Here is a 24,780-nt window from a genome sequence, read left to right as displayed (position 1 = left end):
TTGATTGTTTTCAATTAATGTCCCAATTTAATTGCTGTCAACTTCAACTGGTCTACCCAACTGTAAAGCATCGTCCAGTGAGAATTCTCCAGCACACTGATATGACAGCTGTCACAATACAATCTAACAAAATTGTTTCCAATGAAGTTAAAGACAACTAAGCTCTACCATTCTATGGGGAAAAAAAACCAAATGAACTTTTTGGTCAACCCAATGTATTCACTGAGTTGTGCAACCAGTAGCACAATTAATTTTAGAATGTTTTTATCACTCCAAAAAGAAGCCCCAAACATATTAGCAATAACTGCCTACTCGCCCCTTAGCCAGTGACAACCATTAATCTGTTTTCTCTGTGGATTTGCCTGTCGTGGACACTTCATGTAAATGGAGTCATACAATTTGTGGCCTTTGGGACTGGCTTTTTTCATTCAGCATATTTTCAAGGTTCAACCATGTTGTAGCATGAATTAGTACTTCATTCCTTTTTATAGCTGTATAATGTTCCTTTGTATGAATGCACCACAATTTATCCATTCACCAGTTCATGCACATTTGGGTTATTTCCACCTTTGGCTATTATTAATAATGTTGCTGTGAACACTATTGAATAAGTTTATGTAGGTATGTTTTCAATTCTCTTGGCCATATACCTAGGAGTAGAATTACTGCATCATATGATAACTATGCTTATTAACCTTTTGAAGAACTGCCAGACTATTTTCCATAGCAACACCCACCACTAGACATTCCCAGAGGTAGTATGCAAGGATTCAGATTTCTTAGTATTCTCTAAAACATTTACTATCTGTGTCTTTATTACCTTTCTAGTTGATGTGAAGTGGTATCTCATTGTGGTTTTGTTTTTTGTTTTTGCTGTGTCATCTGTAATTAAGTACAAAGACTCTTCCAATCCTGTCACCTAGAGTTTGTTGCACCCACTGCTCTGTTTGGCCGCTGGTCTCTTGGCTCTCTGTTAGCAATGGTGAAGCAGATACTCTCTTTCCATGGGGAAGGAAAATCCATGGTTTGTTGTTGCCTTTCCCATTTACAAAAATGTTGGAGGGCCAGGTGCCAAAGCTGTTGCCATTGGCATATTTTGCATAAACTATGTCAAAAGAACTAGGTGGTGTGTGTCCCTCTCCCCCGCTCTTTTTCTTTACGATCACGCCAGTTCTCTCCAAGGTATCCCCTTGGATCACCATACACAGGTTACCAGTGTCAAACTTGATGAAATCAGTGATTTTTCCAGCCTCCAAAGCAATCTAAATGGTGTCATTCACCTTGATGAGGGGATCAGGGTAGCAGATGATGCAAACATCATGGGTTACCAGATGAGGGATTCCTTTTGTGCCCATGAACATCATCCTCTCTTTGCACAGCTTGTGCTTGGCCTCCTCAGGTGTGATACGATGAACAGTAAAGCAACCCTTAGTATCAAGGATCAAATGGAAATCCTTCCAGGTCTTGTCAAGCTGATCACATCCATAAAACCAGCAGGGTAGGTTATATCCGGGCAGACTTTGCCATCTATTTTAATAAACCACTGCATGCGGATCTCCTTTAGTTCATCTCCTGTTAGGGCATACTTATCTGTTTCTTAGGGAAAGGATGAGAGGGAGACATTCTCTCAGCTTGTGGAGACCAGTAGGTGGACAAGGAGCAGACACACTGGTCAGTTTATCCAGTATCCAATGAAAGGAAGTCAGATTTTCATGTGCATCTCCCTGGTGGCTAATGATGTTGAGCATTTTTTCTTGTGTTTATTGGCCATTTTACTTTTTAAAGGTTTTATTTATTTATTTTTAGAGAGAGGGGAAGGGAAGGAGAAAGAGAGGGAGTGAAACATCAATGTGTGGTTGCCTCTATGCATCCCCTACTGGGGGACCTGACCTGGCCTGCAACCCAGGCATGTGCCCTGACTGGAAATTGAACCAACAACCCTTTGGTTTGCAGCCCATGCTCAATCCACTGCACTACACCAGCCAGGGCTATTGGCCATGTTATATCTTTGAAGATATGTCTATTCAGATTCTTTAAACATTTTTTTCAAAATTGCATTGTCCTTTTGTTGTTGAATTGCAAGAGTTCTTTGTATGTTCTAGATGCAAGTCCTTTTATCAAATACACGATTTCAATGTATTTCTCCTGTTCTGTGGGTTGCCTTTTCACTTTGGTAATAGTGCCCTTTGAAACACAAAAGTTTTTAATTTTGATGAATTCCAGTTTATCTGTTTTCTTTTGTTGCTTGTGCTTTGATGGTGTATCTAAAAAGACCTTGCCTAGCCCTGACTGGTGTGGCTCAGTTGGTTGAGCTGCAAAGCAGAAAGTCTCAGGTTTGATTCTGGGTCAGGGCACCTGCCTGGCTTGCCACTTCTGTCCTGGCTGGGGTGTGTACAAGAGGCAACTGATCAGTGTTTCTCTCCCTCTTTTTCTCCCTGCCCCTCTCTCTATGAATAAATAAATAAAATCTTTAAAAATAATAAAAAGCCCTGACTGGTGTAGCTCAGTGGATTGAGCGCGGGCCTACGAACCACATGATCTTGGTTCAATTCCCAGTCAGGGCACTTGCCTGGGTTGCAGGCCAGTTCCCAGCGGGGGACTCATGAGAGGCAACCACACATTGATATTTCTCTCCTTCTCTCCTTTCCTTCCTCTCTAAAGATAAATAAATAAAATCTTAAATAATAATAATAATAATAATAATAATAATAATAATAATAAAAAGACATTGCCTAATGCCAGGTCATGGAGATATAAACCTGTATTCGAGTTCTATAATTTTAACTCTTATTTAAGGTCTTTGATCCATTTCTAGCTAATTTTGTACATGATGTGAGGTAAGGATTTGAAATCCATTCTTTTACATGTAGATATCCAGTTGTCTCTGTAGATATCCATTTGTTGAAAACACCGTTTTATTCCATTGAATTGTCTTGACACTGTTATAAAGAATTAGTTGACCATAAGTGTGGGTTTGTTCTGGTCTCTCAGTCTATCCGCATTGATCTATATGTCTCTCCTTATACCAGTACTACATAGTTTGGATTACTATAGCTTTATGCTAAGTTTTAAATTGGAAAGTGTAAGTCCCCCAACTTTGTTCTTTTTCAACATCATTTTGGATATTCTGGGTCCTTTGCATTTCCCCCACTTGTCAATTTTTTGCAGGGGAAGAAAGGTAACTGGGATTTTGGTAGGATTTGCTATGAATAAGTAAATCCATTTCAGGAGTTTTGCCATTTTAACAAACTGTAAGAGATACAATCCTTGAATGCAGGATTTAAAAAATTTATTTTAGGTCTTTAATTTCTTTAAACAGTGCTTCATAGTTTTCAGTGTATAAGTCTTGCACCTTGGTAAGTTTATTCCTTAGTATTTATCCATTTTAATGCTACTGTACATGGGGTTTTTTATTTCATTTTCAGATTGTTCATTGCTAGTTTATAAAAATACAGCTTATTTTAATATGTTGACCTTATCTAAAACCTAGCTGAATTCTTTGATTAGCTCTAAGGGTTTTTTGTGTCGATTCCTTTTTTAAGATTTTATTCATTTATATTTAGAGAGAGGGGAAGGCAGGGAGAGAGAGGGGGAGAGAAACATGGATCTGTTGCTTCTTACATGTCCTCAATTGGGGACCTGGCCTGTAACCCAGGCTTGTGCCCTCACTGGGAATCAAACCCATGGTCTTTCAGTTTTGGGGATGGCGCCCAATCTACTTGCCACACCATTCAGGGTTTGTGTGAATTATTTAGAGTTTTCTATATAAGATCATGTCATCTGAAAAAATGCAGATACTTCATTTCCAATCTTGATTCCTTTTATTTCATTGTCCTTGTTAGAACCTTACTAGTAAAATATTGAATAGCAGTGGTGAGAGCAGACATTCTTGTCTTGTTACTAATCTTTGAGAGAAAGCTTTCAGTCTTTCACCTTTAAGTATGGTGTTAGCTGTAGGGTTTTCATAGATATCTTTTATCTGATTGAGACACTTCCCTCCAATATGATTTGCATCTTTTTCTGATTTAGTTCTCTTAGGAACCATATATAGGGATATAGATGATGAATGGTTAAGAAATGTATTCAAGATACACATCAAGATACATATCAAGTTAGAGATCAGGCCAGGGTATCCTGACTGTCAGTCCACAGTGTTTTCAACTACTTTATACTATTTCCTATGGTCTGCTGCAACTTTCAAGGGAAACCAAAAAGGTAAGCTCCATAAAGGTAAGATCTGTGATTTTTCACCTCTTTTTCCCCAGAACCTTAGAAGTGCCTGGCAAAGAATAAGTGCTTGAGCAGTCTCAAGGAAATAGATCTAGTTTAGATCAGCAGATACTTCTGGAGCCTTCATATATACAAAGCAATGTGGACAATATCCCAGCCCTCAGAGAGATTGTGGTTATCAGAGATAAGAGGTGGTCATATGAAAGATAATACAAAGAGATCTAATAGTAAATAAATGCTAATAAGTGTGTGAATAGGCAGAACCTTTCTAAATGTGGAATAAAAAAATTCTACATTTTCTTATATGAACTGGCCACTAACACATGGGACACACAAAAGCAAAAATAATAGAATACATATAAAATCAGGTAACATTCTCTTTCTTGTTTTTCTCAGACTTCCTTTTCTTTTGGTCCAGAAAACTTATGCTCAGTTTGCTTCATTTTCAGGAAACCTCAATTTCTGAGTTATAACTCTTGTTCTTTGTGTATTGTGGCATTTGTAATAACTGCTTTAGTAGATCTCTTAGAATTAAGAGTGTTTAAAGGCTCTGAACTCCACATCCTGCATACTGCCCACATGTTCCTTTGATAGAAAAATAACGGAAGCTGCCCTGGCTGGTGTGGCTCAGTGGATTGAGCACCAGCCTGCAAACTGAAAGGTAACCAGTTTGATTCCAAGTCAGGGCACTTGCCTGGGTTGCAAGCCAGGTCCCCAGTTCGAGGCATGCAAGAGGCAACCTATTGATGTCTCTCTCACGAACATCAAAGTTTCTCTTCCTCCCTCCCTTCCCCTCTCTCTAAAAATAAATAAAGAAATACTTTTTTAAAAAATGAAAGACTTCCAGAAGGAGACTTTGTTATACTTTGTTCTACCATAACCCTAGGTAGTCACAGGGTCAGCTATTAGAATTTAGGTCATGTGTAAGAAATTATTTTCATGGAAGTAATTTTGGATATGTACAAAATTTTTTAAAAAATAACCCATCAACACCATCACTACTTCATTTGTTATGGAAACAAAACAAAGTTTTAGCCCTGGAAAGAGAATCTTCAGGAGGGAGAATTCCAGTACTATCTCCATTGGTTTAACCATTTTGTGATTTTTGTCATTTCTCCTTGAATTGCTACCACCATCTTGGCCCCCAGAGATGTGTCATGGTAACTCTGTGCTGCTAGATGAAACTATTTGGTGGGAATGAGCTAGTTAGGGGTCCCCATATTTCATCCCAGGCTTGGATGCCCTCTAATGATGACTCATTTTGAGAGTGTTGGCATTACTTTTATAAAGCATATGGTGGTTAAATGCACAGACTCTAAAGCTTGACTGGCTGGGTTAGAATCCCAGGTCTGTCATTTACCAAGCTGTGGGACCTTGGGCACATTATTTAACCTCTTTGCCTTCATTTTCTTACCTGGGAGTGGTGTGGGCAGGGGTTGGAGACAACTGTACTTGAACAACAATAATAAAAAGAAAATGGAGGTGCTAATTGTACCAATATTATTGTGAAAATTCAGTGAAGTGTGCAACATAGAGGATACTACCTGGCATATCTATGTATTTGTTGATGTCAGTATACATATTACTCCAAAGCAGAGCAGACTTTTGCCAGCCACCACATATTCTATGTCTCTGGACCCATACCTCCATTCCAGGTGGAAGTGGAAAGGGAAAATGGATAGGTCAAAGTAAGGTCATTTTTACCATTTGATATTTTACAGATCACCTCTAGCCTCACTAGATCTCATCATATGATGGACATGTTTGCCCTTTTCATAGGTTCTATACACATCTGAGCATTGGCTAGGGGTCCCATTATGCCCCTCAACTGTATGGTCTGTCTGTTCACTGAAACCTCCTTTGGCCTCCTTCCATTTGTCAAAATTACACAGTGTTTTTTTATTTGAGATTGAACTGGTGGGACTTGCTCCCTCAGGATTCCCTTTTACAGAGTCTTAAAATATGGCCTTCAATTTAATCTTATTTGGATTTCAGCTGTCATCACTCACAAATAACTATTATACAGCTCTCTTAAAATAGGTCAGAAAACTTTTCAGAGTTTCCCCTTCCCCATCTCCTGCTCATTTCTCTGTAGCTGCAGAAACCCTTTAGGGGAAACATCGCCCAACTAACCCTATTCACAGATGTTTCATTCTCACTTTAGGTGATGGTGTTTGGACTTGAGGTCTACCATCTCCTACTTGTAGTAAAATGATGGCCCCTGCCTCCCCAGTGCCCTTCTCTACTCAGTCCTTTCATCTCTTCAGGAGCCCCTGCATACTCCCGTGCTGGGCACTCTCCTCACACCAGGTTCACAATGCCCACTGTCTTCATAAATCAATTTCCACAACCATGAACCAAAATTCCAGCCAATCCCGCCAAAGGGAATTTCAGCAAATCTCTTCAGCTGCTGCAACTCAAGGAAACTGACATTTAGTTGAGATCTGACAAGCTTGCACTGAATAAATGTCTTCAACTGGAATTAACTATAATTTCCCTCTGCCCTAAATCTGAAATTTTTCTGAGAGATGGATACCTCTCTGCCCCCAGTCTCCCTTGTTCAGGTGGCTATGAACAAATGGGGCTCTGCTTTTTCATCTGAGCTAATGTTGGAACAACCAGGATGTGGCGGAGTAGGGGTAGGGTATTTTGTACTTCTCCTTTCCAGGAGGCTGACCGGCTAAGACTGGATTGCCTACACCCCAGCCTTCACCACCGGCACCCTACTAGATGACCTCACATGCTCACTTCAGTTATTTGTTTGTTCCCTGGTCCCTTAGATTTTAGAGCAGTGGTTCTGGGCCAGGAGTCGTTTCGCTCCACGAGGGGACATTTTTGGTTCTCACAACTGGGAAGTGGGGAAGCTACTGGCATCTAGTGAGTAGAGACCAGATATGCTGCGACACAGCCTACCATGCACAGGCAGTCTCCACAACAATTTACATGCCCCCTAATGTCAGTAGTGCAGGAGTTGGGACATGCTGTCTAAGAACTTCCTGCCTGACTGGACTCCTGGATGGCTACTCCACAAGATGGTGTCTCAGGGATCCTTTTGCTGGTCATCCCAGCAATAAGTCCATTAGGGAGATCTCTTTTCCCTACTAATGGATGTTTTTACCCTCAGTTGCAACTGTGTGTCCCTTGCCCATTTGCATATCACAAGCAGTATTGGTCTGGCTGACCTTTACTTAGAAGCACTAAGTGCTTCTAACTCACCACTTAGTCTACAGGTTTTCTATACTCAAGGACCTGAGAGTGCTCGGGGACTGCTTCATGATCACTACAGCTGTTCCTTCCAATTTCTGCAAGTCCTTCTCACTACTAGCCACCTTCCAACTTGCTATCCAGGTCAAGACAATTCAATTATATTGCTCCTGCCACCTAATTCCTTTAATAAAACAAAACCCCAAACTTCTAAGCCCTGAAGGAAAAGCAGTAGGTCAAGAGGACCATCTACTGAAGGACATAAAAATAAAGTCCTGAATCAATGGGGAAACACACCTCATTACAATTATAAAGATGACTTTTAAACAGCAATAAATTTACTGCCACCCTAATCAAAACTCAGACAGGATTTTTGAACTTGACAAAATAATTCTAAAGTTCATCAAAAAGCATAAAAGTGTAAAAATAGCTAGTATCCAAAAAAGAGGAATAAGAAACAAAGGCGGTGCCCTGGCAGACAGTAAAATGAATAATCTAGCTAGTTAAGAGGGAACATTTACAAAAAACAAAGTTGGTAGACTGACACTACCCAACTTCCAGGCTTACCATGGAGCTACAGGAATCAGGATAGTGTAGTACTAGTGGGAAAAGAGACACATAGATCAGTGAACAGAATGGACAACCCAGAAATAGATCCACATAAAATCATCTGATCTGTGACAAAGAATCAAAGGCAATACAATGGAGCAAAGACAGTCTCTTCAACAAACAGTGTTGGAACAACTAGACATCTATCTACATGCAAAAAATAAATCTAGACACATACCTTACATCCTTCACAAAAATTAGTTCACAGTGCACCACAGATCTAAAGGTAAAATGGAAAACTATAAACCTCCCAGAAAATAACAAGAGAAACCCTACATGATCCTGGGTATAGTGATGCCTTTTTAGATACAACACCAAAAACAGATCCATGAAAGAAACAATAAGTGGTCCTCCATTAAAATTTAAAACTTCTGCTCTGTGAAAGATAATGTCGAGAGAATGAGAAGGAAAGCCTCAAACTGAGAGAAGATATTTGTAAAAAAAGTATTTGCAAAGGCAGGTGTTCCACATCATGTTACAGGAAAATGCAAATTAAAATGATGATAAACCACCACACACCTATTAGAATGGCCAAAATCTGGAAAAGCACAACACCAAATGCTAGGGAGCATGCTGAGCAACAGAAACTCTCATTCATTGCTGGTGGGGATGCAAAATGATACAGTCAGTTTGGAACACAGTTTGGCAGTTTCACAAAATAGGCCTGCTCATACCATGTGATCCAGCAATTGTGTTCCTTGGTATTTACCTAAAGGAACTAAAAACTTATCTCCACACAAAACCTGCACATGGATGTTTTTAAAAACTTTATTCATCAATGCCAAAACATGGCAGCAATCAAGATGTCCTTCAGTATGTGAATGGATAAACTGGTACATCCAGACAATGGAACATTACTTAGCCCTAAAAATAAATGAGCAATCAAGCCATGAACAGACATGAAAGATCCTTAGATGCATATTTCTTAGTAAGTGAAAAAGCCAGTCTGAAAAGGCTGTATACTGTGATTTGAAGTATATGACATTCTGGAAAAGGCAAAACTATGGAGACAGTAAAAGATCAGTGGTTTCCAAGGGGTGGGAATGGGGATGGATGATGAGGTGGAGCACAGAGCATTTTTAGGGCAGTGAAAACACTCTTTATGATACCATAATGGTGGGTATATGCCAGTATACATTTGCCCAAACCCATTGAATGTGCAATACCAAGAGTTAACAATAATATAAACTTCGGACTTTGGGTGATGTGTCAGTGTAGGTTCACCAAGTTTAACAAATGTACCACTGTGCTGGGGAATGGTGACAATGGTGGAAGCTATGCATGTTTGGGGGAAGAACTGTATGGGACATCCCTGCACCTTTCACCCAATTTTGCTGTGAATCTTAAACTGTTCTAAAAAAGTAAAGTCTTAATATTTTTTAAATGAGGCATTTACTAATATATAAAAACACATGCAGAAGAATATGACAGAAGAGATCCATGTGAATATAAAAATCTATATGACAAACTTTGAATTTCAAGACAAAATCAACAGTGTTGCAATTATTCAATAAATAGTGTTGTAACAATCAGCAAGCATTTGCATACAATATAAGGCATCTCTACATTACTGTTTACACAAAAATTAATTTCAAATTGATCAGAGATTTAAATATAAACAGCAAAACCCCTAAACAAACAAAATTGAACACGTATTACTATGTGCACCATCTAGAGGTTGGGAATGTCATGCTAAGACTCAGAATTCAGAAGTCAAAAAAATTAATAAATTTGATCACATAAAATTTAAATTAAAAACACTGTAAGTAGTCAAAACAATGAGTGAAATACAGGTGTGAGCAAAAGTAGGTTTACAGTTGGGAGTATGTGAAACACTTGATTATTGCAATAATCATAACCTGCATGTCTTTTTCCATATGAACAACAGTAAACCTACTTTTGTCCACCGTGTGTTTGTAGTACATATGATAGATTAAGGGTAAGTATCCTTAGTATAAAAAGAGCTGTTAAAAGTAAATAACATTAATTTCCCAGTAGGAAAAGAGGTAAAGGACATGAATAGGCAATTTGCAGAAGTGAAAATGTAAATGGTTGGTACACATGAACAAATGTTCAGCTTTCTTCTTAAAGAAGTATAAATTAAAACAATAATAGCCAAAGGAGAAGGAAATGTCTTCCCTAAACTGCAAGAAGGAACAAAAGGAAAATAAACGTCTGACATATCTAGCCTTAATAAAGACTAGCACTACTTCAGAGACAGCTAGGTGCCTTGCTTTTTTCCCTACGTCTGACCCCACATCTTTCTTCTCATCCCAGGAGGTTCCTCCCAGACATTTTGACATTGGTGAACATGGACAGTCAGTGTGTCATTAGACATGTCAGTGAAGACTTTCCCTCACACAGGCCTTTTACCTAGGTAACTGACACCTGGGCTTGATTTGTCCAGGTGAGGACTTACCCCCTGAGTCATAGAAATTCCACTTTTCTCTGGTTGGCCCAAAGACAGAGCCATGTCTAAGCAAAGCACAACCACTCCAGCACTCACACAACATGGTTGTGTGAGTTACACAGTAATATAAGTAGGGTAATTGCAGAACAGTAAATAATGAGGAAAGGAGAACAAAGGATATGGAAGGGAATGATGATGTTAACAATAACTCGTGTAGTACCTAAATATGTGCCTGGGACTGTTATAAGTGCTTTGCATAAATTGACTCATTTAATGCTCACTACAACTTTTTGCAAGGTAATTTCTAACACTGCAACATTTTATGAATGGGAAAAGTGAGACACAGTGAAGCTAGATTAATTCCGTTCACTCGGTAAGTGGCAGAGCTGGAGTTTGAACTCAGAAAATGTGGTGTAAAAGTTCATGCTCTTGGCCCTGACTAGTGTAGCTCACTGGGTTGGGCATCATTCCACAAACCAAAAGGTCACTGGTCCAATTCCCATTCAGGGCACACCGCCTGGGATGCAGGTCAGGTCCCAGGTCAGGGTCATGTGAGAGGCAACTGATTGGTGTTTCTCCTTCATATCCATATTTCCCTCCTCTCTTTCTCCTTGCTCTCTCTCTAAAAATAAATAAATAAAATCTTTTAAAAAAATTCATGCTGTCCTGGCTGGTGAGGCTCAATGGATCGAGTGCCAGACTGCAAACCAAAGGATTGCCGCTTTGATTCCCAGTCAAGGCACACGCCTGGGTTGCAGGCCAGGTCCCTGGTGGGAGGGCATGAGAGAAGCAACCACACATTGATGTTTCTCTCCCTGTTTCTTCCTCCCTTCCCCTCTAAAATTAAATAAATAAAATATTTTTATTCAATCTCACCACATTCAAATCAATGTGGTGATATTCCTCTCACCACAATGAGAGGAATCAAGGGGAAAAGAAGAGAAATCTAGAAAAATAAAAACTATTTAGCTATTTCAACTGTTTAAAAATGGAAAATTCATTCTTAGGTCATGGGTCTGTCCTATAGAGATAAGTGGGCCAGATAAGCTCTGGGATCTTCACTCTCCTTCCTTCGCACATGTAATCAGACAAGTCCTCTGGATCTCACTTCTGAAACAGTTCTTGATTCTGTCCCACGTCTTCTTCCAACTTACACTATTTTAGTTCAGGTGATTGCCTGTACACTTTCTGACATGGGCAGCTAAACAAAAGTAAAGACTACAAGGAAAAATCCTGTACAACCCAGACACGTGGAAGTACACATGCTTTTCATGTTTCTAAGTTCCTCATAGGGTGCAGGGTAAGCAACAGGTGAGTTTGTCTCTTCCTGGCACTGGAAAAACAATATGTTATTGTATGCCACTGTTTTACACAGTGACCTGGGAGGACAGTTAATGGTGCCCTGTAATCTAGTCCCAGTGAAAGGGACCACAAAGCAAAGAATGGAGAGAAAACTTGAGCGCGCTCTGGCTTTAAAAGTGATCCTTTTAAAATATGAGGGAGATCATGCCATGCTCTGTTCAGACCTCCCAATGGCTTCTCTTCTCACTCTAATAAAAGCAAAAGACTATAATGCCCTGACTGATCTGGCACTTTGGCACCTCTGGAGCACTGCTACCCTCCCTCTCCACTTCCCTGTTCTGCTCCAGTCACACAGGCCTCTAGCTGTTCTTTGAATATACTGCATCCCCTTCCACCTCAGGGCATTTACACTTGCTCCTACCTCTGTCTGAAGTGCTCTTGCCCCCAAATAATGCCATAGCTTTCTTCCTCATTTCATTTATATTTCTATTTAAATGTCACCTTATCACAGAGGCCCTCCCTAAACAATAACTATTTACTCTTTTCCCAGCACTTTCCAACCCCTCATAACCGGCTTCATTTTCCTCCATACCAACTCACACCCTGTCACATTATAGTATTGCATGTTCTTGTTTGTTTATGGTCTGTCGCTCTCAACTACAATATGACCTTCATCAGGGCAAGGCTTTTGTCTTGTTCACTGCTATAGCCCCAGGTCTGAAAATAGTCCCTAGCCTATAGTACATGCTCAATAAATATTTACTGAATGAATGGCTGAAAGGCACAGTTGAGAGTGCAAGAAAATAAGGTGCCAGAAAAGATAAGAAAATTAAAAACTAGAGTGGTGTACAGGCAACTTTTGATCTAGTGGCTTGAGATTTGACCACATTGGCCACAATGGTTTGTTATCCTCCAATATCCATTCTCCTCCATATCCATAATAACAGAACTCCTACTCTTTACTTGGACAGATGACCACCCAGAATAAAGACTACCATGACTAAGTTCTGACCAATGAGACACAAGAGCAAATGTTATATGGAAGCTACAGAGAATCTTCTGTGCAAGACAGCTGTCATGTCCCATCTTCTTGATCTCTCACTCTTTCCTGCAGGCTGGAATGTAAAAGTGGAGGCTAGAGCTCGAGCAGCCATCTTTGACCATAGGAATTCTGAAAAATAGGGTACATAGAAAGTAGAACAAGAAAATAGAAAGACCCTGGGTGCCTGAGACCACAGTACTCCGCACCAACCTAGATTACCTTTCTCTGGACTATTATGAGAGACAGATGTGTCTCTTGTTTATGCCACTATTATTTTGGGGCTCTGTTGCTCTCAGGTGTCAGTATGATGCACATACAGAGGGGGGAGCCAAGAGGTCTTGAAATCAAGAGCATGATATAAATCCTGGACCCTCAATTAGCTATTTCCTCAGTGAACTGGCAAAATAGAATAAAAGCCTGTCCATTAGCAGAAAAGACTACATGAAAGATTGGTTACCTAGAGTTCTGGGCAGAAAAACAGCTCCTTGAGAATTCATAACCACTAAAAGGGAAGGATTTTATAAACAAGATATAAAAAGCAGAACCCAAAGGGGGAAGTGATAAATCTGAAAACATTAAAATAAAAATATAATTCTGAATGATAAATGACAAAAGACACCATAAATGATGTTAAAACACATGTCAGAGACTACATAACTAACAAAAGATTAGTGCATGAAAATTAACCTGATAGTAAGAAAAAGACAACCTATTAAAAAAGTAATGGAGAAATGACATGAAGAGGTAATTCACAGAAGAGGAAACTTTAATGACCAGTAACCAAAGGAAAAGGTGCCTAACATCCATATTGATAATGGAAATATTAATTAAAATAATAGCTTACCCTTATTGAGACCCCACTATGTACCAGGCACCATTCTAAATGTTTTACATAAGAGACCATTTCACACCTATCAAATTGCCAGAAGTTTCAAAAGCACAACAATAGCCAAGTTTTGGCAAAAATATGGAGCAATGGAAACTTGTAGGTACCACTGGTAGGAGTAAAGGACCATTTGGCAGCATTGAGTAAACTTGAAAATGCAAATATGACTTTTGGACAGACAACTTGAGAATGAATTCATTATAGCTATGTGTGTTAACGTTAATAAGTCTCAGACAAAATGCTGAATAAAGAAGGCAAGTTTTAGAATGACGTGTGTACAGATTACCATTTTACATAGTCTAAATATATGCAAGATATCCCTATATTATTTATGAATACCATCATCATAGTAGTAGTATAAAAATCAAGATAATGAGACCTCTAAGGAGAGACGGTGTAGAAAAGACTCTGGAAAAAGTGCATACAGGTGTCAACTCTGTCTATACTGTCTTAATTCTTAAAAAGAAAGAAAGAAACTCAGGCAAATATGTGTAGAATTTCAGTTTAATAAAGATAACTTTATTAAAGTTTTAACCCAATTTAATGGTATATGTGTGTCCATCACCTTGGTCACTATACAATTCTGTAGGCTTGAAATATCAACAATATGACTGCTATGGGGGGGCATTTAGGGAGGTGGAGCAAAAGGAAAAAGGACTGATGGACATAGACAACAGGGTGGTGATTGCACAAAGAAGGAGGTACAAGGGGGTTAAATGGTAATGGAAAAATACACTAAAAAATCTACAAAAATCTATAAAACCAAATAAAACTAATCCAATCATTCTGGAAAAAATGAGAAAGAAGCCACACCCGAAGTCACACAATCCTATCATTCAAAAATGTTAACATTTTATTCTATATTTTCCCTTGAATTCTAGTATATATTGAATCCCTACTTTGTGCCCAGTCAGGGTACTAGACATTTAAATACCTGAGCCAATAATACTGTGACACTTCTGAATGACAATCTGGCATATGCATTGCAGAAATCTCTGACAAAAGGGCCACATCTCTGTTAAGAAATATCTTTAAAATATATTTTTATCCCTGGCTGGTGTGGCTGAATGGATTGAGTGCCAGCCAGTTTGATGCACATGCCTGGGTTGTGGGCCAGGTCCCCATTTGGGGGGTATGTGAGAGGCAACTAATATATGTATCTCTCACACATTAATGTTTCTTTCCCTCACTTTCTCCCTCCTTTCCCCTCTCTGAAAGTAAATAAATAAAATATTTTTAAAAATTATATTAAAAATGTATGTTTAAGTAATCACTTTTCATCAAAGGGGTTACCCATCATTTCCTGGAAATAACAGCAACTAATATTTCATCATTGAAAATTTGCTACGTGCCGGCACCTGTTCTAAGTACTTTACATGAATTAACACATCTAATCCTCAACAACAACCCTCTGAAGTATGTTATTATCACAATAATCTCCATTTTCAAGAGAAGGAAGCTGAGGCACAGAGAAGTTAGGTAACTTGCACAAGGTCACGCAGCTGGTAAGTGATGGAGCTAGAATTCAAACCAGGCAGTCTGGCTTCAGAGCCATTACTCTTAACCACTATCAAATCTTATTTTCAGTACCACTAATTTTACAATAATAATAAGTGGTTGTGTGTGTGTGTGTGTGTGTGTGTGTGTGTGTGTGTGTTGGAAGTGGCATCATTATAATGAGTTGATAATTGAACTCCAACAAGGCATGGCCTTGATTAATCTCATTTCATGCATGTATGGCTTGTCTCCTTAATCAGATCACAAGCTTATGAAAGGCAGACACTGTATTTTAAGACAATATTTTCTATAGATTGCTATGTACTTTCAATAGTGTTATTTACCCACAGAAAGTTTTCACTAAGCACTTTTGAATGATTGAAAGGAAATACAAGAACACCCATGAACCTTTCCACACTGAGGCCTAAAAATTTAATTTCCTAGATCAATCAAGAAAGATATTCCTCAAGACAATCTTTTCTATTATTTTGATTTTCATTAACCTATTTGTTAACAACAGTTTTGTTGGGATATAACTCACCCACTTAAAATGAATTCAATGATTTTTCAGTTTTATTACCTGCCCCTCCACTCAAAAATTTGATGTCATTAGCAGTCGTTCCTCTTTTTGTCCCCACTTCTCTTCCCAGCCCTAGGCAACTGTTAAACTAGTTTCTGTCTCTATAGACTTGCCTCTTTTGGACCTCTCATATAAGTGGAATCAGACAATATATGGTCTCTTGTGACTGGTTCCTTTCATTTAGCATAATGACTTCAAGGTGGCATATTCATACAATGAACTATTATTTGACAATAAAAAGAAATAACTCATTAACTACTCCATGCAAGCAATTTACTAATGTATTGAAAGATTGAAATCATATTTATAATTTTTTAAATGTTTTACTTTTTGTTATTTTTATTTCTTTAATTCTTAAAGATTTTATTTATTTATTTTTAGAGAGAGGGGAATGGAAGGAGAAAGAAAGGGAGAGAAACATCAGTGTGTGATTGCCTTTCACTTGCCCCTTACTGGGACCTGGCCCGCAACCCAGGCATGTGCCCTGACTGGGAATTGAACTGGCAACTCTGGTTCATAGCCCATGCTCAATCTACTGAGCTACACCAGCCAGGGCTAAAAATGTCTTACTTTTTTATTATGGTAAAATATACATAACATAAAATTTTTCATTTTAAGCATTAAGTGTATAGTTCCGTGGCATTACATACATTTACATAGTTGTGTGACCATCACCACTATCCACCTCCAGAACTTCCTCATCATCCTGGACTGAAACTCTGTATACATTAAGCAATAACTCCCCATGTCCCACTCCCCCCAGCCTCTGGTGACCACCATAGTTTTTTCTGTCTCTATGAATCCGACTATTCTAGACCCATCATATAAAAGGAATAATACAGTATTTATCCCCTAGTTACTCTCTTACTTTGCTTAGCATAATGTCATCAACACCCATCATTGCTGTAACATGTGCCAAAATTTTCTTTCTCTTAAGACTGAATAATATTCCATTGTACATATATACTACTTTTTACTTACCTATTCATCCATCAATGGACACAGGTTGCTTTCATGTTTTGGCTATTGTGAATAATGCTGCTATGAACATGCATTTACAAATATCTGCTCAAGTCACTGCTTTCAGTTCTTTTGGGTATACAAGTATGCCTAGAAGTGGAATCGCTGGATAATATGATAATTCTATGTTTTTAGGTTTTTGAGGAACTGCCAAACTTTTTCCACAATGGCTGCACCATTTTCTCCACATCCTCATTGACACTTGCCATTTCCTGTGTTTTTTTAAATGATAGCCACATCTTAATGGCTGTGAAACGGTATCTCGTGGTTTTGATCTGCATTTCCCTAATGATTATACCTTATTTTAAATAAATCCTGTTATCTCCTAAATATCTTAAGAAATTTAAAGAATATGTTTACAAAATTGATAATCCCCACATGTGTCTAGAAGTTGTTAAATTTACTTTGTTTAAAGTCAAGTCTACCTGTAACTGAGGAAACTAACTGCTTCAATACTTTAGGCATAAATATGGTAGGCACTGTGCTAGACACTTGTCACAGGTTAGGTTCCCCAGGTTGTAAACTCTCAGACAGAGTTTATAACGCAGGCTGTTGAGCTGGGCATGTCCTTGGCATGAATACTTGGGATAGAGGGAAAGAAAGTAGGATTTGTGTTCTCAATAATTTTTAAGAATTTAAAGGGGTCCTGAGATTTTTTTTTTAGTTGAGAGCATACTATAGGAGGTAAAATACCCTCAGTGTCACTTCAAATCAAATATTTACCTGACTACTAAATTTGGAAGACCCTCTCTCCCATTTTCATTGCTCTTTCTCTTTCTGTCCCTCCATTCTCTTTCCCACCCTTTCCTAAAACTCTCTCCCCTCCTACATGTGTTTCACTCTGCAACCCTGTCTGCCACATATGTTATTTCACCTTCTCCTCCATATCCTTTCTATGGGTTGAAAGGCATTAAATTGCCCCTGTTTCCATGCTGGCAGTAGCATTCTCTTTGATGAAGATAGATTCAATACATCCTACACAGTTTGGTTTTTGTTTTTAGAAGCTTTTACTCATGGAGAGGCAATTTGTTATTGTATATAGTCAGGAATGTATTACATTTCATCTACAATGTAGATACTACATTGTAAGTTGAAATTGTACTTTTGTAATAAATTTTAAAAAACCCAGGGAGGGGGTCTGGGATGGGAGAAATAGACAAAAACTGTACTCTAAAAATAACTAAATAAAATTAAAAAATACCAATAGCATCTATTTAAAATTTAGTGTGAAGAGTAAAAGTATATGCTTAATTGCCATCAAAAGATCAGGCTTGCACATTCAAGCGAGGTACATTCAAAATATGAAAGTTCAACACCTCTTTTTTTAAATTTTATTGTCCAGTTACAGTTTACATTCAATATTATTTTGCATTACTTTCAGGTGTATGGTATAGTGGTTATACAATTATATGCTTTACAAAGTGTGTCCCCAATATTTCCAGTACCCAACTGGCACCGTACATAGTCATTACAATGCGATGTTATTGTACTGTAATTATCTTTCCTGTTCTGTACTTTGATCCCCATGACTATTCTGCAATGATCAGTTTGTTTTTCTTAATCCCTTGACCTTTTCCATCCTGTCCCCCAACTTGCCTCCCCTGTGGCAACCATCCATCTGTTCTCTGTGTCTGAATCTGTTTCTATTTTGTTCGTTCCTTTATTTTGCTCTTTAGAGTCCATATGTAAGTGAAATCATATGATATTTGTCTTTCTCTGACTGACTTATTTCACATAGCATAATCCAAGTGTGGAAACCACCAGAGAACAGAAAAAACACCCAAAACTCCACCAAGTAACTGTGTTCCTCCAGTGACACAATCTATCTTGAAAGAATGTCATGCTACAGAGGACACAGAAAAAACAAAGATCTGAACTGGCTGGAGTAAGGAATCACCATGGTAATCAAATACCAAGTTAAAAGAGGGCTTCTTTTTTGGTCTGGGGAGTTTTTGCTATTTGGAAACATGTGCTGCTTTCTCTGAGCGCACACACACACACACACACACACACACACACACACACACTACACAGCTTGCTAAATTTGGTTGTAGGTCTGTCACAACAACGATGACAAAATTTTCCTCTGACCACAATGTGTTTGGGCACAACTGGTTCCTCTTTCCAGGCTTTGGTTTGTACATGCACACATTTTTAGTGAGGTGACATTCAGTCTCCCACAGCAAGATTCCTTCTTGAGAGTGAACAGTAAGCTGTCCTCTATAGGTAAAGGTGCTAAGGAAGTAAATGGTATCCTAGCTAGTGAGTTCTCTGGCTTCACATCCATTTCAGAGAAAGTGATGATTCCACTGATCCAGTTTCACCATGGCCATCCTAGAGTGACATGCAGAGTTGGCTGCATGTTGGGCAGTACCTTTGTCATCTTGTGAAATGGGAATCAGTGGACAAGGCACCTCTGTCTCTTCCCCAAAAGACTTCACCAGGGCAGCTTGCACATGTAGCTGGCTTGGGGATGAAAGGGTTCAGGGAACAGGAAATTGAATGGCAGCAAAGGAGAAATGAAAGAAAAAGGACTGAGAACAAATGGGACAATGTCAGCAGAAAGGAGAACAACAGAAGCGGAACCACAAGACATGAGAGAACCCTAAAGATGAAAGAGTACTAGAACTTCTAATAATAGTTGGTTAGTGCTTATTGTATGATAGGCACTGGATATGCATTTTGTATGAGTTTCTTTATCTCATTTAATCCTTACAACATTGTGGGAGACACTATTATGATGAGTATTTTACAAAATATAAAAATGCTTTTGTAATAAAAAAACAAACACCTCACAACATTTAAAAGAAGTCAAGAGGGGAGAGGTTAAAAAAATCAGGAAAAACTGGGACAGATGTCAGAAAATCAGATGGTAGAAATAAGTATGAATATATTAAAATTAAACTCTAAAGTTAAAGACAATGATTGCCCATTGTATAGAGAAAACAACAAATTTGCACTGTATGTTGTTTTCAAAGAGCACATCTGAAATGAAATTATAGAGACAGGAAAGTAAAGATGTGGGAGAAGATAGTAGACATACACTAATGACAAGAAAGCTTATCAAATTACAGTAATATTGGTTACAATAGACTGTGAGGCCAAAAGTATTACTAGATTAGTGAAAATTGCTTTATAATGATAAATGACTTGGCTCACTATGAAGCTATAACAATTCTAGATTTGCATGCATCTGATGAAGTATTCTTATCAGACATCTATCTATTTGTTGCAAAGGTCTACAGAATTATAAGGAGAACTTGACCAATCCTTCATCATAGTATCATACAGGAAGATTTTAACACCTCACCCAGTAAGTGATAATAGGTCCAACAGACAAAACCATCAGCAACTATACTGATTTAATCAACATAATTCACATACATGATTTAATGGACACGTGCAGGACATTAAACCCAATAATTGGAGAGTATACCTTTTCCTCAAACACTCATGTAATATTTATAAAAATAAAATATGCATTGTGTCATAAAGCAGAGCTCATCAAATGTTCAAGGATTGGTACCATCCTGGAAACTGAGGCTGCAGAGAAGGTAAATGACTAGCTCTCACTTCCATGGCTGTGAAGTGGTGACGCTGGTCTTTGGTTCTCAGCCCAGAGTGCACACAGCCACCACACAGCAGAAGAGATGCTACTGGTGAGTGAGGTCGGGCTATAGTCTGGCTCTAAGTAGCAGAGCCAGAAAACGCAATTCACATGAAAGGTTGTGCATAAATCATAGACTAAACTGGGGTGGATTTTGTTACTCCCTCATCCCAAAGCTTGGTGCTTTCCAAGTGAAAAGTGAGGCCTCAATTCCTCCCTTGCACAGGGAACTGTTCTCCAGGCAGATAGGCAAAATTTTCTCTGAGGATGTGCAAATTAGAGCATTGATTCCTGGTGCAAAGTCACATTTATGCAAAGAGCCCCTTCCTCAGAGAGGCTTTGTGGATTGAGGAAACAACTATGAGGCAAGGAGTGGAGGTTTCTATGTTCAAATATAAATATTATGTAAATATTAATTACCCTACACATTCAAGATAAACAATGGAGACTTTTCAGGACAAGGAGGTGCAAATGACTGACATGGAAATTACATATTTGAATCTTTAACCTGAGGAGTCCTGAGGCCAAGAAGAGGAGGGGGAGAGAGAGAGAGACTAATGCTGTCAGGGAGCTGAGTGGTAAGGCACCCATGAAGCTGTTAAAGGTTGCCCTTCACGGGGTACAAAGATTAAACCTGTCCTGTTTGGGCAGGGGAAGGGTTTAGGTACTAAATAGGGTTGTAGATCCTGGGTGCAGGGTGTGCTGTGAAGAGGTGTCAGGGGATCCTGACTGAGATGCTGGGGTAGTGGCAGCAATGACAACACCCCAACCAGAAACCAAAGGAGGCTGACGTGATGCACAGAGGCACTTCCTCTTTCAGAGACCAAAGTATCAGAAAGCAGAATAGGGCCAATTTTAGAGAGGAAGGATTTAAACCTAAAGGGAATGAGGCCACAGAGGGACTGGAGGGGATACTGAGTGCTTTCAAAGACAACAAGAGAGTAGGGGTGTCAGGCTCCAGTGGCACACTTTTTTGGAGCAGCACCCTAAGTCATTACGCCCAGGGGAGAATCCACCTCACAGCCCATGGGTCTCATGGCAGCAGCAGTTTGCCTGGAGGCTGACTAGGTCTCTGACTGTCAACACATCACAGGATCTTTCCCTAGCCTTCTTGCCCCTGGGCAAGCATTAAGGAAGTCTTCATAGTTCATCTTAGAAACCATATCTTCAAACATCACTTTGATGGTTACCACCTCCCTTGTAAATGTCTGCTGTGACTCCTTATTGCTTGAGAACCAGCCATAAACTGCTGCTCAGTTTCTCTCTCAATCTTCCTCTCTCTCTCTCTCTCTCTCTCTCTCTCTCTCTCTCTCTCTCTCTCTCGCTCTCAATGCTGGTCATTCTTCAAGGTCTAGTTCATTTAGATTCCTCTCCAAGAAGCCTTTAAAATCAATTCCAACCATACTCGTCTGTCTTGCCTTTCTCTGAAACCTGTACCACAAATGAGCATTTTCACTGGTTCTATTTGTTTGTTTGTTTTCATTTCTCTCATTGCTTCATATACCTTTCTAAACCTTAGACTGGAAGTTTCCCAAGGGTGACAATAAGAAACACAGCTTTTTGTTGGTTTGTTGGTATCCTTCACAGAATCTGTCAAACTGTAATTTCCTCATTCATTACTTATTAGGTACATATCAAGGAGAGCTCTGAGTGCTAGGGATAGAGCTGGGAGCAAAGCAGAAGAACTTCCCTGCCCTCATGAAGCTTACATTCAAGTGTGGAGATACGGAATCACTTGGAAAGGGGGATGGGGGTGAGAGTGGATGGGACTTTCAATGTTTTTTTAATCCTCACTCAAGGATATTTTTTATTATTGATTTGAGAGAGAGAGACAGAGGAAGGAGGGAAGAAAGCAAGGGAGGAAGGGAGGAGAGAAATGTGAGAGAGAAACATTGATCAGTTGCCTCCTGTACACATCGTGACTGGGGATCAAACCTGCAACCTTTTGGTGTATGGGATGACAGTCCAACCTATTGAGCCCCACCAGCCAGGGCTTTCAATTTTAGATGTGGTGGCTCAGGTGGCCTCTGTGAGAGGTCTGATTGAGGGAAGGGAGTGAGACCTGGGCTCACTCTGAGGCAGGAGCAAATAGCAGAGGAAATAGGCAGGGCAGAAACTCTGAAGAAGGAATGCACTTGTCTGGTGTAAGGAATGGCCAGGAGGTCAGCATGGCTGAAAGAGACTGTGCTGGAGGGGAAGAGAAAGGGAGGACCTTAGTGAGGTGGAAAGGGTGGGGCCTTTGGGGCCAAGGGAGAGTTCTGAGCAGAAGAGGGCCTTGTCGAATTCTGGAGTCAATTTTATAACAGCTATAAAGCTGACAGACCTAGAGATCAATGGGCCTCAGCAGACTGACTCAGACTGACTCATCATCGTGCTACCCTGCCTCAGGCTAAACCCAAAGGGTCCTGTCATAGGCCTCTTGTGCAAACAGCACTCCCTTGAGTGAGCCTTGCTGGACTTGTAGAAGAAACCACTTGCTGAAGAACAGGACCCTTCAAGTCAATTAAACCTGCACATTGAGGTCATGGTATGTCACAAACCGTGTCTTCCCTCAAGCCGTCCCCAGTAAACTTAGAATCTAACTAAGTAAGAACGATGCATTTGATGTGCACACATGGCTTTAAGACAAGTCCCCTGGTGTTGTCCCTTCCAGTCAGATTACTTTCCTTAATCCCCTCTTCTGGGCAAATCCTTGAGTCATCCTGGACATAGTCTCTGGCCTGTAGGAGCTTGAGTCCAGTGGCAGAAATAAGCATGTGCACAAACCTGTATTATTTTCTAAGGTAGAGGAACTTGTCAAGTACTATGAGCACACATATAGGAGGAGTAAAGAATTTTGCATTTAGAGGTTAAAGAAGTAAAAAAAACATATATGACATTTGAGGAATGAATATGGTTTCTGTGCAAGGAGAACAGCAAGAGAAAAGATTTCCAGTGAGAAAATGTTAGAGGTTACAAATGGGTGCCAGGCAAGTAGTAAGTGCCAGGTCAGGCCAGGGAGCATGTGCCTGGTTGCTAAAGTGGTGACCCGGCTTAGCACCTGTTGACTGTTGGCACACTGGTCCCATGTTACCAGAACTTCAGATTTCTCTAGAGAAGCTGGAAGTCTGGGATGTTATGCAAAGTCTCTTGATTTTCTTTTCAGTTCTGGCATCTAAATCTAAATAAATTTAAACATGACATGGGCCAAACAAAACTGCCTACAAAGGACATTCAGCCTAAAGGTGGCCAGCTGACTCGAAGTGTGAGAGTGCCAAGTGACTTCAGGAGCCTGGCTGGAGATGAAACAGAAAGAGTTAGGGAAATCAGCCATGAAGAAACGAGTCTGTGGGCAGAGGAGTTGTGAATTCCTTTTGTATCTTTTGAGGGAAGGAATGGTCACTTAAGAAACTTAAGCTGGGATTGAAATGATCAGATATGCACATTGGGAAAATCTATCCTGGGGAGGGTGGACTTGAAGACCATATTGATAGTATATGGGAAAGGCAATACTGACCTGAGTAGAACAGTGGAGGTGAGAAGAGTGGAGAAGAGATCTAAGGCATGCTCTTTTCTTCTTTTCTCTTTTTTGACATGCTCACTGATTTTAAAGAGAGGGGAAGGGAGGGAGAGAGAAGGAAACATTGATGTGAGAGATAAATATCAATCTGCTGCCTGGAACCCACAATCTAGGTATGTGCTTGACCAGGAGTCAAACCCATGACCCTTTGGTTTATGGGATGATGCTCCAACCAACTGAACCACGCTGGTCAGGGCAGATAGATGTTTTCTGATATAAATAAGTGACTGCATGGCTAGATGATGGGGTGGAGAAACTATGAACACTACATACAAAGAAAGCAGGTTTCAAGGATAAGTACTTTCAGTATTAAACTCTCACAAATTTTGGTGGGCACGAGGACAATAGTTGGTAGGAGTGCAGTACAAAAGATAAAGAGGACATTAGCTCAGGATTTCTCAACTTTGGCACTATTGCCATTTTGAACTGGGTAAGAATTGTTGTGGGGGACGTGCCTGTGCATATTAGGATGTTTAGCAGCATCCCTGTCTTCTGTGCAGTAGATGCTGGTAGCACACCCACAAGCCTAAGTTATGACTACCAAAAATATCTCTAAACATTGCCCTTGTCCCCTAGGGAGTCAAAATTGCCCCCATTAGGAACCATTGCTCTATAGTCAGAGAAGGGAAATTCCCTATTTGCTACTTCCCTTTTTGCTTTGCAGTGTCAGTGAGGATGTTTGGTTTTTGCTTAATAAAAGGTAGAAGACCCTTTGTGAGATTTCTGCCTAACGAGTCAGAATTCTTAGCTGAACCCTTGGTTTATGCTGGTGTTTGTGTTCTCTATGAACACAGGAGGGTGTCTCTAACTGGCTGGAAGAAGACCTGACTTTGG

The 24,780-nt window shown here is 39.6% G+C and overlaps 1 pseudogene; it reads right to left on the bottom strand.

Annotated features, from left to right (window-relative positions):
• Positions 1-878: 878 nt before the first annotated feature.
• LOC119049852 (40S ribosomal protein S4-like) lies at positions 879-1,748 on the bottom strand (annotated as a pseudogene).
• Positions 1,749-24,780: the final 23,032 nt, after the last annotated feature.

The sequence above is a fragment of the Artibeus jamaicensis genome, unplaced genomic scaffold, assembly GCF_021234435.1.
Source record: "Artibeus jamaicensis isolate MK-2021 breed Jamaican fruit bat unplaced genomic scaffold, CSHL_Jam_final scaffold_378, whole genome shotgun sequence".
Lineage (NCBI taxonomy): Eukaryota > Metazoa > Chordata > Mammalia > Chiroptera > Phyllostomidae > Artibeus > Artibeus jamaicensis.
The sequence above is the reverse complement of the archived record's forward strand: the minus strand, read 5'-3'. Positions and strand labels throughout refer to the sequence as shown.